The 12,818-nt window shown below is 44.3% G+C and overlaps 1 protein-coding gene across 1 annotated transcript in view; it reads left to right on the forward strand.

The window, feature by feature from the left end:
- The window catches only part of large2 (LARGE xylosyl- and glucuronyltransferase 2), a 79,829-nt gene that overhangs the window by 22,170 nt on the left and 44,841 nt on the right, over positions 1-12,818 (forward strand). Inside the window, exon 2 of the mRNA XM_084363094.1 lies at positions 7,473-7,575. The gene's annotated coding sequence lies outside the window, so the exon portion shown is untranslated. The remainder of the gene's footprint in view (positions 1-7,472; positions 7,576-12,818) is intronic.

Here is a 12,818-nt window from a genome sequence, read left to right on the forward strand (position 1 = left end):
TGCAGAGAAGAACCAGAGAGACGACGTGAAGACGAGAGTCTGACGGAGAAGTAATCTGATTACAAACTCACGTCACGTTTTGTCAGAAGAAAACATGTTGAAGTTGATCACTTAACAGAACTGACCGGATGTTTTTAGATTATTTAAAATGTTTTATTTAGACTTTGTGCCTAAAAGCAGTTCGATGTGTCTAAAAAGGTTCTGACTCGGTCCAGAAAACTGAGCTGTGAGTAACTGTTGAGTTTAAACTCCTCACAGTGTTAAAACTAAACATTTGTGCAGTTTCAGTTTTAAGTGAGAACTCTTCAGGTCGACATTATTAGTGAGCGTTATTTAAATTGGCAGCACGTCGGTCTCCAATGATCCGGGTCACTGATCCGGTTTGATCCGGTCGGACTGAGGAGACGTTGGTCAGACGTGTCACCTTCACAGAGAAAGTTCTGTTCACAGAAAACATCAGTCTGCGCGTCGCTCGTCGTCCTCGCCTCACTCTGCTGCGTTCTGGCAGCACAGCGCCAGATGTGAGTCACATCTGTGTCCAACAAGGTTGCCAGATTTGGAAGTTGGTTTCCAGGGTTTGGAACCGGTCCAAAGTGGGCCAGCCATGGGCCGGCGCTGGCACCGGTATCAGACAGGTGAACTTGAAGTGGTTATTTCACGTCATGATTCTGGCACGATGTGCTGGTGGGCCGAACCACTTTGGTTTCTGACTGTCAGTAATTTTTACTAATTTATCAAAGAAGTCTGAGAGCGAAATAAAGTTAATTAGTTAAAAAGAGACGAACTCTGTAAACACAGAAACATTCAGATTAAATTAAACATCAGGCTGAAAATGAAATGTTAGAGATGTTTATAGTTGGATTAAAATGACAAATGTAGTTTTGTTAAAGTACCACAAAGTCACACAGAGAGTAAAAGTATCTGATAGTACAAGTGAATTATATATTTATATGCTCACCTGATGCACTGTGACTCATTATTGGATCTGATTTATAGCATTTTTCTGATTATTGGAATCAGCAGATTAAACAAATAAAATTAGAATTACATTACTTTGGCCCTGATGCAGCATGTAATCTGTAATCTGTAATCTGTAATCTGCAAAGTAATCAAAGTTATCGAATGCATGTATCAGAGTAAAAAGTGAAATATCTGCACCTGTGGAGTGGAAATTTAAAGAAAATAGAAAATATTAAAATACTCAAAGTACAAAAACCTCAAAATTGTATTTGAATACAGTACTTGAGTAAAAAATTACTTTTAGTTTCAGTTACATTAAATCACTGTGTGTCAGAGGAGGATCGTTCTGGATTCAAAAGGCTGTTTGATTTTAACACACACACACACACACACACACACACACACACACACTTCCCCTCAGTCAACAAGCATGAATAAAGTCGCTAACGTGAAAATAACCGGTCGGGCGCCTGAGCTGAGCGTCCTGGGTGCAGCGGTGGTGCAGCGGTGGTGCAGCGGTGGTGTAGCTGGGGCCTCTGGGAGGCGGGTGGTGTAATGGAGCGTGGAGCGACGCTATCATAACCTCATTATTCTCCATCGCTCGCTCCCAAATACTACTGCCACCTCCACCAGACACTGAAGCAGCAGAGAGAGCGAGTCGATGGGTTAATCGTGCATGCAGAGTGTGTGTGTGTGTGTGTGTGTGTGTGTGTGTGTGTGTGTGTTCAATGCTTGTTAACTTGGCAGAATTGCTTCTCTGTATTTTGGAAGTTATACTCTAAAAGTTTCACCAATTAATTTATGTTTTTTGAGTGAATTAAAAAACTATTAATGTTAAAATGACTCAGCTAAATGATAAAACGACTCCAGAACGTTCTGTGTGTTTTACTTTGGCAGCGGTTCTTTGTCTTTCTCTGTATTTTTCTCTGTCGGTGAAAACATGTTCTGATCCGTCGTCACCTCAGAGCGTCTTCACTCTGAGCTGTTGTGTCGTCTGACGGCAGCAGAAGCATCAGATCTTTGTGTTTCTGTGTAAAATCAACAGACTCCTTTTTTAAAGGTGTAGATGTTTTCTGGGGCTGATGAGCTTCACCTCAAAGAGGAAAGCAGGATCCTCCCTCGCCGCCCTGCCCTCCTCCCCCCTCTCTCTCCCTGCTGTATGCCAGTCAGGAGAAGAAGTGTAGTCGAAGCTTTTAACCCCCCTCTGCTTTCCCTCTGCTTTCCCTCCACTTCCCACCAAAGCTAGAATCCCTCCCCGAGTCCCCAAACTCATCTAAAAATCTTTCTTATCTCAGCTCCTCCTCTCAGTTTCCCCCCCAGCAGCAGCAGCAGCAGCAGCAGCAGCAGCAACGTCCTGTTTCTCTTTCTACTGTACCGAGAATTCAAGGATTCAGAACCTGAATTCACCCCAAAGTCTAAACCTGAGTCCCTGCAGACGCTTCACAGCAAACATGCTGAGAATACCTCAGCAGCCCTGCAGCAGCTCAGCGCTTCGGTCCGTCTGTCCCGGTGAGAGAGATGCTGGTCGGACTGAAGGTAACGGCCCTGAGGCGTGGACGAGTGCTGCAGTGAGAGTGGAGGGAGCCTGGAGGAGATGTAGATGAGGACCCTGCAGTGAAAGGGTGGATGGGTCGGAGGATCTGAAGACTGGAGCCTCGGATCAGGGTTGCCAGGTCTGCTTATTAGAGGCGACTTTGTGCTTGTTTTTCTGTAAAATCACTTTCAGATGTTGGTCGTCGTGGGCTGTGGATTTTCTTTTCCAAAAACACTCAAAAATAAACTGGAAATAGCACAGTGTCTATCACCCAGTGCATTCTGGGATACTGAGGACCTCAGGTGTTTCTCAGCTTTGTTAAACCTTAATTTCCCTCAGTCATGATGCGAACTTTCAGTCGGGGGACTGTGTGTCCCTCTTCATCTCCCTGCTGTAGTTGACTGTAGTTAAAGTGGCTGTTCTGACCTATAATATGTTGCTGTTCACATTTGCCGTCTGCTTTAGTTCAAAATGTTGTTAATTATTGTTAATAATTGTCAGACACATGAAATCCTCCCCATTCAAATCAATGCAAAAAAAAATTCATGTTGCCCACCGTTTACTATAAAGACATTATATAGACCGACCCCTCAGCATCCCTGGTTGAGTCTGTCTGTGAGAATACACTCCCCAAAGTGAGTTAGGGGTATGGATGCATATATGTGCATGGACGGATGGCTTAATGTGTCAGCTAATGTCTGGCTTCAGGCCATCGTTAGCTGGGTAACGTGTTAGCTGGGTAAATGTGTTAGCTACAGAGCTTGTGAGGGAAACATGCAGAGCTTTGACATTGTCCAGGACAAGTAAACGTCTGTCCTGTTGGAAAAAAGTCTAAATGCACACCATCGTGTTTCTGCCAGTTTATTCATTCATATATTTATATATATATCTGGAGATTGAAGCAGCTCTTAATGCTCGATGTGTTTTCACGTCTTGGCAGCTCTGAACGCGACCTTTCACTTCACTTTCTAGTCAAATATTTTGCACATCAAAACATTTGACTAGATCAAACTGTCTGACGTTGGAAAGAGAAATCTGCAACAAATGGAGCCACAGAGACTAAAAGGCCTGATTGAATTAGTTAAAGTGAGAAAACACTTTAACACTTAAAACATTTTGTCAACAAGAACAGGCTCAAACTATGAAGGATAAGAAGGACTTAAATGTGACTTAATCTAATGAGCTTTTCGGTCTGAAGACTAAAACTCAGACTAAATCTAAAATGGCTGCCAACATCACCACTGCAGCTCGTCCACCTCAGTCATGACTGTTTGAAGGCACTTTGCTGTATGAAGCACCTCTGCAGCCTGTTACAGGCTGAAGCTGATGTAATATATATGATATATCAACGACCCGACCACGAGACAGACTTCACGTCTGTTGTCCGTCCGTGCTGTCTGTGTCTGTTTGTTGTCCCTGTTTGTGGATCGTCTCCTTTAACGTATTTAATTATTTTGAACCCTTTCAGACGGCTGCACCTGCAGTCAGCTCCCACATGATTCGTCCTCTCTGTCGTTTGTGTCACGTCGCTTTGAAAAGTCGCACATCAAAGTGCTGATTGTCAAACCTCCTCCACGGCTCCACAAAGCTGCTAATTGGCTTTCAGTCCATGCAGTGTGACCTGTGACTGTTTGTGATGCTGATAAACTTACTGCGGTTTTAAGTATTTTTTATCCCCACGAGGTGTCGATGTGCTGATGTGCTGATGTGTTGATGTGTTGTCACCAGCCTGTCTGTGAGTTCTTCATGTGTTCTCGTCGGGTTTGATCTGAAGTCACAGACTGTATCTGATGACAGGATCCACTGAAATCAACAAGCTGTTCAACTGCTGACAGAAAACAGAACTGTAGAAACATGGTGCTGCAGCTTTTCAGTGTCACTTTGCATCGTCTGCAGTTTAAATATAAGAAATCAGGTTTCAAACGAAGAGATTTGATGTATTTTCACTTGTAACGCTACGATGTGTTCGTTCACTTTTGATCAGATTTTAAATTAAGCTGTTGTGAATATGCTGATCTGTGATGCAGTAATATTTGTTTCTTATTTCTTTACGATGCCTTCAGGATTGTAGCATGAATTATGTGGCCGGGTTAATTGTGACGTAAAGTTTTATATCGTCTAAAAAAAGAGAGAGAATCATTAAATGTGGACATACAACCAAACAGTCTTCAGTCAGGTGATCATAAAGGATAATTAAACTGTGAGACCTTATCCATAATCCCTCATCTGATTTTAATGATCCTTGTCCGGTGTACAAGCCGAGTATTCAGCCACAGTGTTTTTTATCACAATCCACAATGAAATCTTTTATCCTCTGATCCGTATTCCTGCTGCTGAGCCGTGGCAGCGACGCTCCTCCAGCCCGACCTGCACACACTCGCATGTTAAAGTGGATACATACCAGAGATTCTGTCTCCTCCAGGAGAACCAGGCTCCTCTAATCCCCCTTCCCATGATTACTGTGACAAGTTTCCTGTAAACATCGTATACACGTCAGTGCGGTGGATTGGAAGACTTTGGATTTATTCATTTTGGACTTGATGATCTTCGTCTCATCGTCTCGTCTCTGCTGGCAGAAGGAATCTTTCCTTTCATGTTTCAAAACCTTCCATGTTTTCATTCATCCTGCAGAAGTGTGTGTGTGTGTGTGTGTGTGTGTTAAACTGTTTTAAACCTTTAACACGATAAAGAGCAGTAATCTGTTTACTGCTGTAAGAGTAATCAGATTACTGCAGAGCATGTCAGTGGATGTGAGTCTCTCCTGATTGTGTTTACTGCTAACTAAGACAAAAACAGAAAGAAAGAGAATGAGATTATCCTCGCTCACAGTGGGCAGGGCTGTGTTATGGGTGGGTGGCTGCCTCCCCCTCCTCCCCCCTCCCTCCCCCAGGTTGTATTGAGCAGCTTTAATGGCTGCTGTTGTTTCACACTACGAGCCAATCTGGCTGTGCTCCTGGAGCCATCAGAGGGCTGTTAGCACACAAACAACAGCAGCACTCCCGCTATCAGCTGCAGTAAAAACAGCCCGAGACCTCCTGCAGGTCGGGATGACTCGAGCCCCCCTCCCCCGCTCCACGCCCCGTTTGATGTGGATGCAGATTAGACTGTCGGCATGCGTGCTGAGGGTTTGTTACAGGCTCTGGCTCGGATCGGGCTCCGGGGCAGAGTTTCTGACGGGCGTCATGTCGCCTCCCTCTGTTGTGTACGGCTGCAGAGAGGAGCTGCCATCTGGACGGAGCGCAGCGAGCGCCAGGGAGGACGAAATAAAGACAACACTCTCTTTTTGTGGAGGTTTTCTGACTTCTTGCTTCACTCCACCCATCTGCCTCTCTGTCACCGCCTGAACCCCCCCAGAGCTGCGCTGCACACTGGTACCTTCCCAGAAGTCAACTGGAGTGAAGCTGCAGGCCTGGACCGATGCTTTACTCAACACTTGTAGTAGCGACTCAGTGAATACGTCTGATTGTAAGAGTTCAGTGGTGCAGTTCAGTTCTGGTGCTGTGACAATACTGGATTATCTGACTTCGATATCATATCCTGAAAAATAGTCATATTTGATAACAACTGCCATCACATTATGGGAAAACATTTCATTTATTAGAAGAGAAATAAAGCGTGTGTACACCACCTACGTTTATTTACTCCTTAAGGAGCAGCGAGAAATATGCAGCTTGAGTATCGATACTGCAAACAATGAATACTGAAATTGTTTCAGATATTCAGTTTTGATTTATCGATACTTTTTTTGTTTGTCATTACTGCCACGACATGGAGACATGATGTAGGGCATGCAACCTGTCACTTCTGTTCAGAATATCTTTGTATTTGCTTTGTCCTCCTTTTTGCTTTAATGACAGCATGCACTGCAGCTGGCATGGACTCCACAAGTTAGTGTCAAACCTGCTGACTCATGTTATCCCAGCAGGATCCGACAGGGTTCCACAAAGCGTCTTGTTGAGGTCAGGTGACTGTGGAGGAAGGACCATGTTTGGGCTCATTATACTGGTGGAGCATGTCTCTGAAGGATGGAGCGGTGCTTCTCCTCCGTCAGGGTGGAGCATGTCTCTGAAGGATGGAGCGGTGCTTCTCCTCTGTCAGGGTGGAGCATGTCTCTGAAGGATGGAGCGGTGCTTCTCCTCCGTCAGGGTGGAGCATGTCTCTGAAGGATGGAGCGGTGCTTCTCCGTCAGGGTGGAGCATGTCTCTGAAGGATGGAGCAGTGCTTCTACTCCGTCAGGGTGGAGCATGTCTCTGAAGGATGGAGCGGTGCTTCTCCGTGACTACATGAGAGATCTCTACAGTGGTCTTAGACGTTTTGATCCGACTGTGTTGGGTTCAGGCTCCTCGTTGTGTCTTGGCTGGTCGGGGTCATTTGATACGGCGTTACCTCGTTCTGTGTCCTGTTTGTTCTCCATGTTTGTTTCTGTTGCCTTCATGCAAATTTCCTGCACAAACTGCCGTCCAAATGTTGAGATCACTGCTGTGAAGAGTCTGATTTGTGATATAATTAAATAAACAAAGCATAATATGGAACAATGGTAGTTTTTCTATCATCCAACAATCATTATATCACACAGCTCACAGACATGACCATGTTTAAACGATAACTGGTCTTCGTTGTGGTGGATGCAGTTTTTTTTGTTCCATTTGTGATTCTGTGGTCTGAAATTCACAACATCGGATCCGGTCACATTCAGCCGCGTTCAGTCGACCCGTGAAGCCTGATGCAGAAACACAGTGATGAGTCTAATGATGGCAACATCAGCAGAAACGTTTTGTGATTTTTCTTTGAACAGTTGAATTTCTGTGTCAGATGTTTGATTGACAGCTCAATTGCTCTGCTCACACAGCTCGACAAAAAAATATCCATCTTACTCTCTCTTTAAATGTATTTTTATGCGATATCTTCTATATTTTTTATCTGATAAGCAGTCTGTCACACTGTATCTGTCATCTCATACCTGTTTATGTATTTACAGACTGGATTTTCTCCCGGTGGTCCCCGTTGGACTCGTCGACTGCGACTGAGCAGCTTCTCCGTCACACTTCTTTCCCACCCTGGGATTTACGTCTACGAATCTGGTGAGGAACAAACGCTTTCTTCTTCTTCTTGCTTCAAATGTCACACTGTTTCTCTTCCGCTCAGTGTGTGTGTGTGTGTGTGTGTGTGTGTGTGTGTGTGTGTGTGTGTGGGAGTGTGACGAGGTTTTGTTGTCTTGACTTCATGTGAAGTGTAAAATCAGCCGCATCAAGTCAGTAACAGAAGACGTGATGATATAGAGAGTTGTTGTCGGGTTTGTTCTTTGCTGTTGATTTCTCTGTGTTTACTTTGACACGACTGCTCTTCTGATTCTTCTGTGGTGTCTATAATGTGACACGAGACATGAAGAAGTAAAGTCTGAGGCATGTTTAATTGGCTTCTAAGTGATTTAAGGTTTCCTTTAATTATAGAAGCTGCAGTGGAAATGAATGTGTGCTTGAAACATAACTCATTAGCCTGGAGACTCATTCAGAGCAGGAAGCTCTCTGAAGAAAGATCACAAACAAATCAATACTGCAGTATTAATATACGATCCATACTCGCTCAATAGAGGCAGTGGAGTGTTTTGTGCTAAAATACAAAAGTGTTTCCCTATGGTGTTTACTGTTGGTGCTGTTAGCAGGGTTAGCAACATGGCTGCTGCTAGCAGCCTGGTTCCTGTCCAAAGCAAAAAACTGAGTTTTGCGAATCCGCGTTTGATCTAGAAACCCTGATCTCAGTGCTGTGAAACGTCAGAGTAAAACAGCCGGTCGTATTAATAAGTAGGCAGATTTTCTTTCTTACCGATTGAGTGAAAAGCATTCTGGTTCTGAAGCGTCTTGAGTCCCGGTGCTGAGAGGAAACACATATCAACAGGGGAACAGACTTTGACACAACACCGGAGCGCCTCCATCCAGTGAACGCTGTCCGTTCACTCTCGTTTCTAGCCCTCTCCCTCTTCACCTTCTTTGCTTCCTCCATCAGCAGTGATCTTTTTCCACACTAGTAACCAGGGAAAACGACGCCCTTTATTGTCTCTTTGTGCTGTAATTCAACCCTCATCTTTCCAGAAAGAAATCCAGACTGAATCGCATAATGAAAGCAAGCTGATAGGGATCCAATATAGAAGCGGATGGTGTCACTTTTCTACAGTCACCACACTGTACCATCAGCATTTACTTCAGGTTGAGTAGTTAGAGCCAAATATTTGCCTGTTGCCAGTTTAATTAACAGCTGAGCCAGTCGGAGCGACAGACAAGATGTTTTAAGTCAACTTCTGGAAATAAAAACTCTTTAATTGACATATTTCTTTAAATAATGCAACAAATGTGGAGTTATCTTGATTACACTACCACAGTTTCTGTCTGAATAACATGAACATGACAAACTGTATATGATGATGATAATACAATGTACTGAACTGTCAGATAGGAGATCAGCTTCAGGTGGTAAAAGTCTGCAGGGTTTGTTGCTTTTTAATAAAAATGTCACCAGCTGTGATATTTGCTGTCGGCTGCGGTCGATTTGTTCAAACACATCAGACTTAATGAGCAGAAAGAGCAAACAGGAAACAGACAGAGACGGATCTCACTGATGAAGCGTTCAAGAACCGGCTGAATTACTGACTTACATTTCGTTTTATAGAATTATATGAACGTGTAATGGATCCATTCACTGCTGATCAATGAAAAGTATCAGTGTTTATCAGATCATCTGGCAGCAGCCAATCGTAGAAAGGTTTTGACTTGAAACCATCTTATGTTCATGTTCAGTAATATTTCAAGATCTGTAAATGTCTATTATTGCATTTATAGTCTGTGTGAATGTTTCACATGAAGCACAGATCTTGTTCACATCAGGCCCCCGGTTAGTCTAGAAGACGATGAATGTGAGCTGTGGGCGGACTTTCTTTTAGTTTTCCCTCTGGGACACCGACAGTCGTGTTGGACTGTATGAACACTCATCCACTGCGTAGGAGAAACTGAGCTGCTCTTCATCAGAGGAAAGTTAACCAGACACGGCCGATCCTCAAAACCAAAACACACTGAAGACGTCCAACAAAGCAGAAATATCTTCTTTGTGACTCTTGTCCAGCTAAGTTTTTGAGTGCAGCGCTCATTGAGGGACTCATTACTGCCCCCTGAGGCACAGATGGTGTTTGAGCTGCAACTTATTGCAACTTATTTCATTATTGCTTAATCAGACAATTATTTTCACGATTAATCTTTAAGATAAGATGATTGTGTAAAATGCCCATCATACCTCCCAGAGCCCAAAGTGACGGCTTCAGATTGTTCCTTTTGTCCAACCAACAGTCCAAAAACCCCAAAACTCTTCATGAAGCTGGAGCCAGACAATGTTTGACATTTTTGACTTGAAAATGTCTTGTACGACTGTCACAACTGGTGGTAGCAGCTGTAGCTGGTGTTTTTTTCTGCCATCAGCCACAAGACGCAGCACTGAGCCTGGTCAATATATAAAAACTAGTTTTAGCAGTTTAGTTCAGACTTTTTTCCGTCACGCCGCCCTTCAGAAACTGGAAAAGACGACGACCCAACCCTGGTTACATTTTCATCAATCACTAACTATATCTGGGAAACGACCAGTAAAATCAGAAACACTTCTCTCTGGCAGCATCTTGTTTTTGTACATCCATCCCAGCATCAGAAAAAAATTTAGCTCGTTTTTATTCGATGCAAAATGAGTTAACGCCCTCAAACGCAGGATGAGTCATCAAGAATGTTGTTGTTTTCCAGGAAATTATAAACTCTAAATTACCATTAAGAGTCCTGTAAAATGACTTTTTGGCATTGTTGAGCAGAAGTGGAAGATGTGTAGGTGTAAAAAACACAGATTTTGACTTCATGGAAATTTCAAGGATTTACACTAACTGGTTGGTTTGGTAAATGTTCGTCGTGTTAACTGCTGATGAAGAGCAGATTTCCTGAACTGAAACATCGGGACTGTTTGTCATGTCGTGGATCAGACAGCTGAGAGTGTGAACATGTGACCAGAGGCAGGAGACTCCTCATATCAAAGTGCACCAGGTGGGAATTGTGCTTCAGTTTCCTCCTGGTATCGACCGTTAGATTTCCTCCCCACCACCTCCCACATCCTCTCTGCTTTGTTGTACTCTCCCTGAAGACTTCTGCAGTGTCTTTGCTTTAGATTAGACCTCGTTCAATTTTAAAAACACGACGCACACAGCGTCGACTCTGAGCCGGCTGCCTGCACGTCGTGTGTTCTCGTGTACGCTGCAACTACATGAAAAGGAGTAATTTGGGAGGCACTGGGACTTGGTTGGAGCTGTGGAGACGGAGCGAGTATGAGGCAGTGTTTTCATCCTGATCAGATAAAAAGAGGCTGCGTCGAGTGATCGTCCTCCTTTGGTCCCGTGGCTGCTGCAGATTATTTAGAGTTTGGGAATAACCGGCCTCTGAAGTCTGTGCAGTGCGAGAGGATCCACCAGCGAACTGTCAGCTTCATGACACACAGAAAACTGTTGGTGGAAATGTGTGTGTGTGTGTGTGTGTGTGTGTGTGTGTGTTCAGTTCAGTGGCGTAGGCGTCTTCTGGAGGCCTTTCGATCCCAATTTAACCAAACATCTTGAACAAGAATCTCCCAGTTGATTAAGCTGATGTCGATAAAGTCCCAGTAATGTTTGATCTGCCGTTAAGAGGAAGGAGTTGAGCTCTGTGGGGTCTTGTGGTGCTTTTCCATTGGCACTTTTGGTGTCGAGTGCAGAGTTTTACAGAGCCGTGCCCGAGATGGATCATCTCCAGAGCAGGACCAAAGCTCGCCCGTCCTGCCTCAAAGCAGGCGTCACTGACGTCTTGCGACCTTCCCCCTTTGTAAAAGTCTGTTTGTTCAGGTCGCAGAAGTTTTTCAGTTTTGTAGCTTTTGACTGAATCTCTGTTGTCTGAAGTCTAGTTTCTCTCCTGCGTCCCTGTTTACTCACTCAGATATCTGCTGTTTGACTGTTTCAGGAGTCGTTAAGTAACTGCCGCTGAAAACCAACATTTAGCAGCCTCATGATAAAAGCTTTTAAATGACTAAGTAACGGAGACTTTTATTTTGAAGAATGTTTTGGAAATAAAACATGTTTATAATGTTGTTAGCGGTTGTTCTTCGATAATACTGCAGGGAGGAAGAGTATTTATTTTACAATACAAGAGTATTTAGCTCTTCGCTACCAGAGTGTCACTGGCGAATCAGAGTGGACTGACGGGTGGACCGTCCAGCTGGCTGCTGCCACTGGGCCACAGCTGGAGAGGTCGGTGTGTTTACCGGGGAAACTGCAGCTCACAATCAGATGCATCAGCGTCACAGCTTAGACGCGAGCCAATCAGAGGCAGTAGAGTCCATAACAACACCATACTGACCCATGTCCTCCCTGATGCTGTGGCTGTCGTCGTTGTGTCCGTCTCACTGTCTCATAGAGACGCGTCTCGTGTCTAAACTGTAAATGTGTTGTGTATCAGTATCGTCCAGAATGACTCATGTTGGTACAAAAGTGATTCATACGAGCATTTTCTGATCCGTCACCTCGATGGAGAGAGACTGTTCCTACACCTTCAGATCACATGTAGTAATTTTATTCATTGGCAATATAAAATATATTGATTAGTTGAGCTTTAGATAGTTAAATCAGACCCTGTAGTAGACCTGTGTGTGTGTGTGTGTGTGTGTGTGTGTGTGTGTCTGAACCTGCTGTGTGCAGAAATGCGACACCTCTGACTGATTGATGAGCTCGCGGCTGCAGATGACCTGTAAGACTTGTAATGAGCTTTTACAAGGTGACAGCCAGTCACACACACACACACACACACACACACACACAGTTGTGTTCTCCCTCGCCACAGTTTCCAGACCGAAGTGACCTGGCTCAACCACAGGGCACGCACCCACAATGCCTCGTTCTCCCACTCCTAATCCCCTGACCTCTGACCCCCTCCTCCACATCCTGCCTCTGATTGGATGGATGACAAACATTAGAGGCCATGTGATGTGCTGGTAGGGTCCGGGAGGCCGGAGGCTTCGTGGTTTTAATGAGCTGGTGTTCCCAGGTCTCTGTCCTGAGGGGGTCCGTCAGGGTCAGAGGTGACATGAAGCCCCGCATGAGGGTCTGAACACATGAGCATAAATATTTGACCTCATAGAAAGGTCAGTGTATTAAAGCTTAATGAATTTGAAAGTGACAGCAGGTTTCGACGTTGTGTGATCTGTGGAGGGAGGATCTGATTGAAACCTATTTTTTGTTTTTTATGTAGAAAGATCGAAACAAATTCAGCTGTCGTGTAAAGTG

Source organism: Pagrus pagrus (genome assembly GCF_965226575.1).
Source record: "Pagrus pagrus genome assembly, chromosome: 1".
Taxonomy (NCBI): Eukaryota; Metazoa; Chordata; class Actinopteri; order Spariformes; family Sparidae; genus Pagrus; species Pagrus pagrus.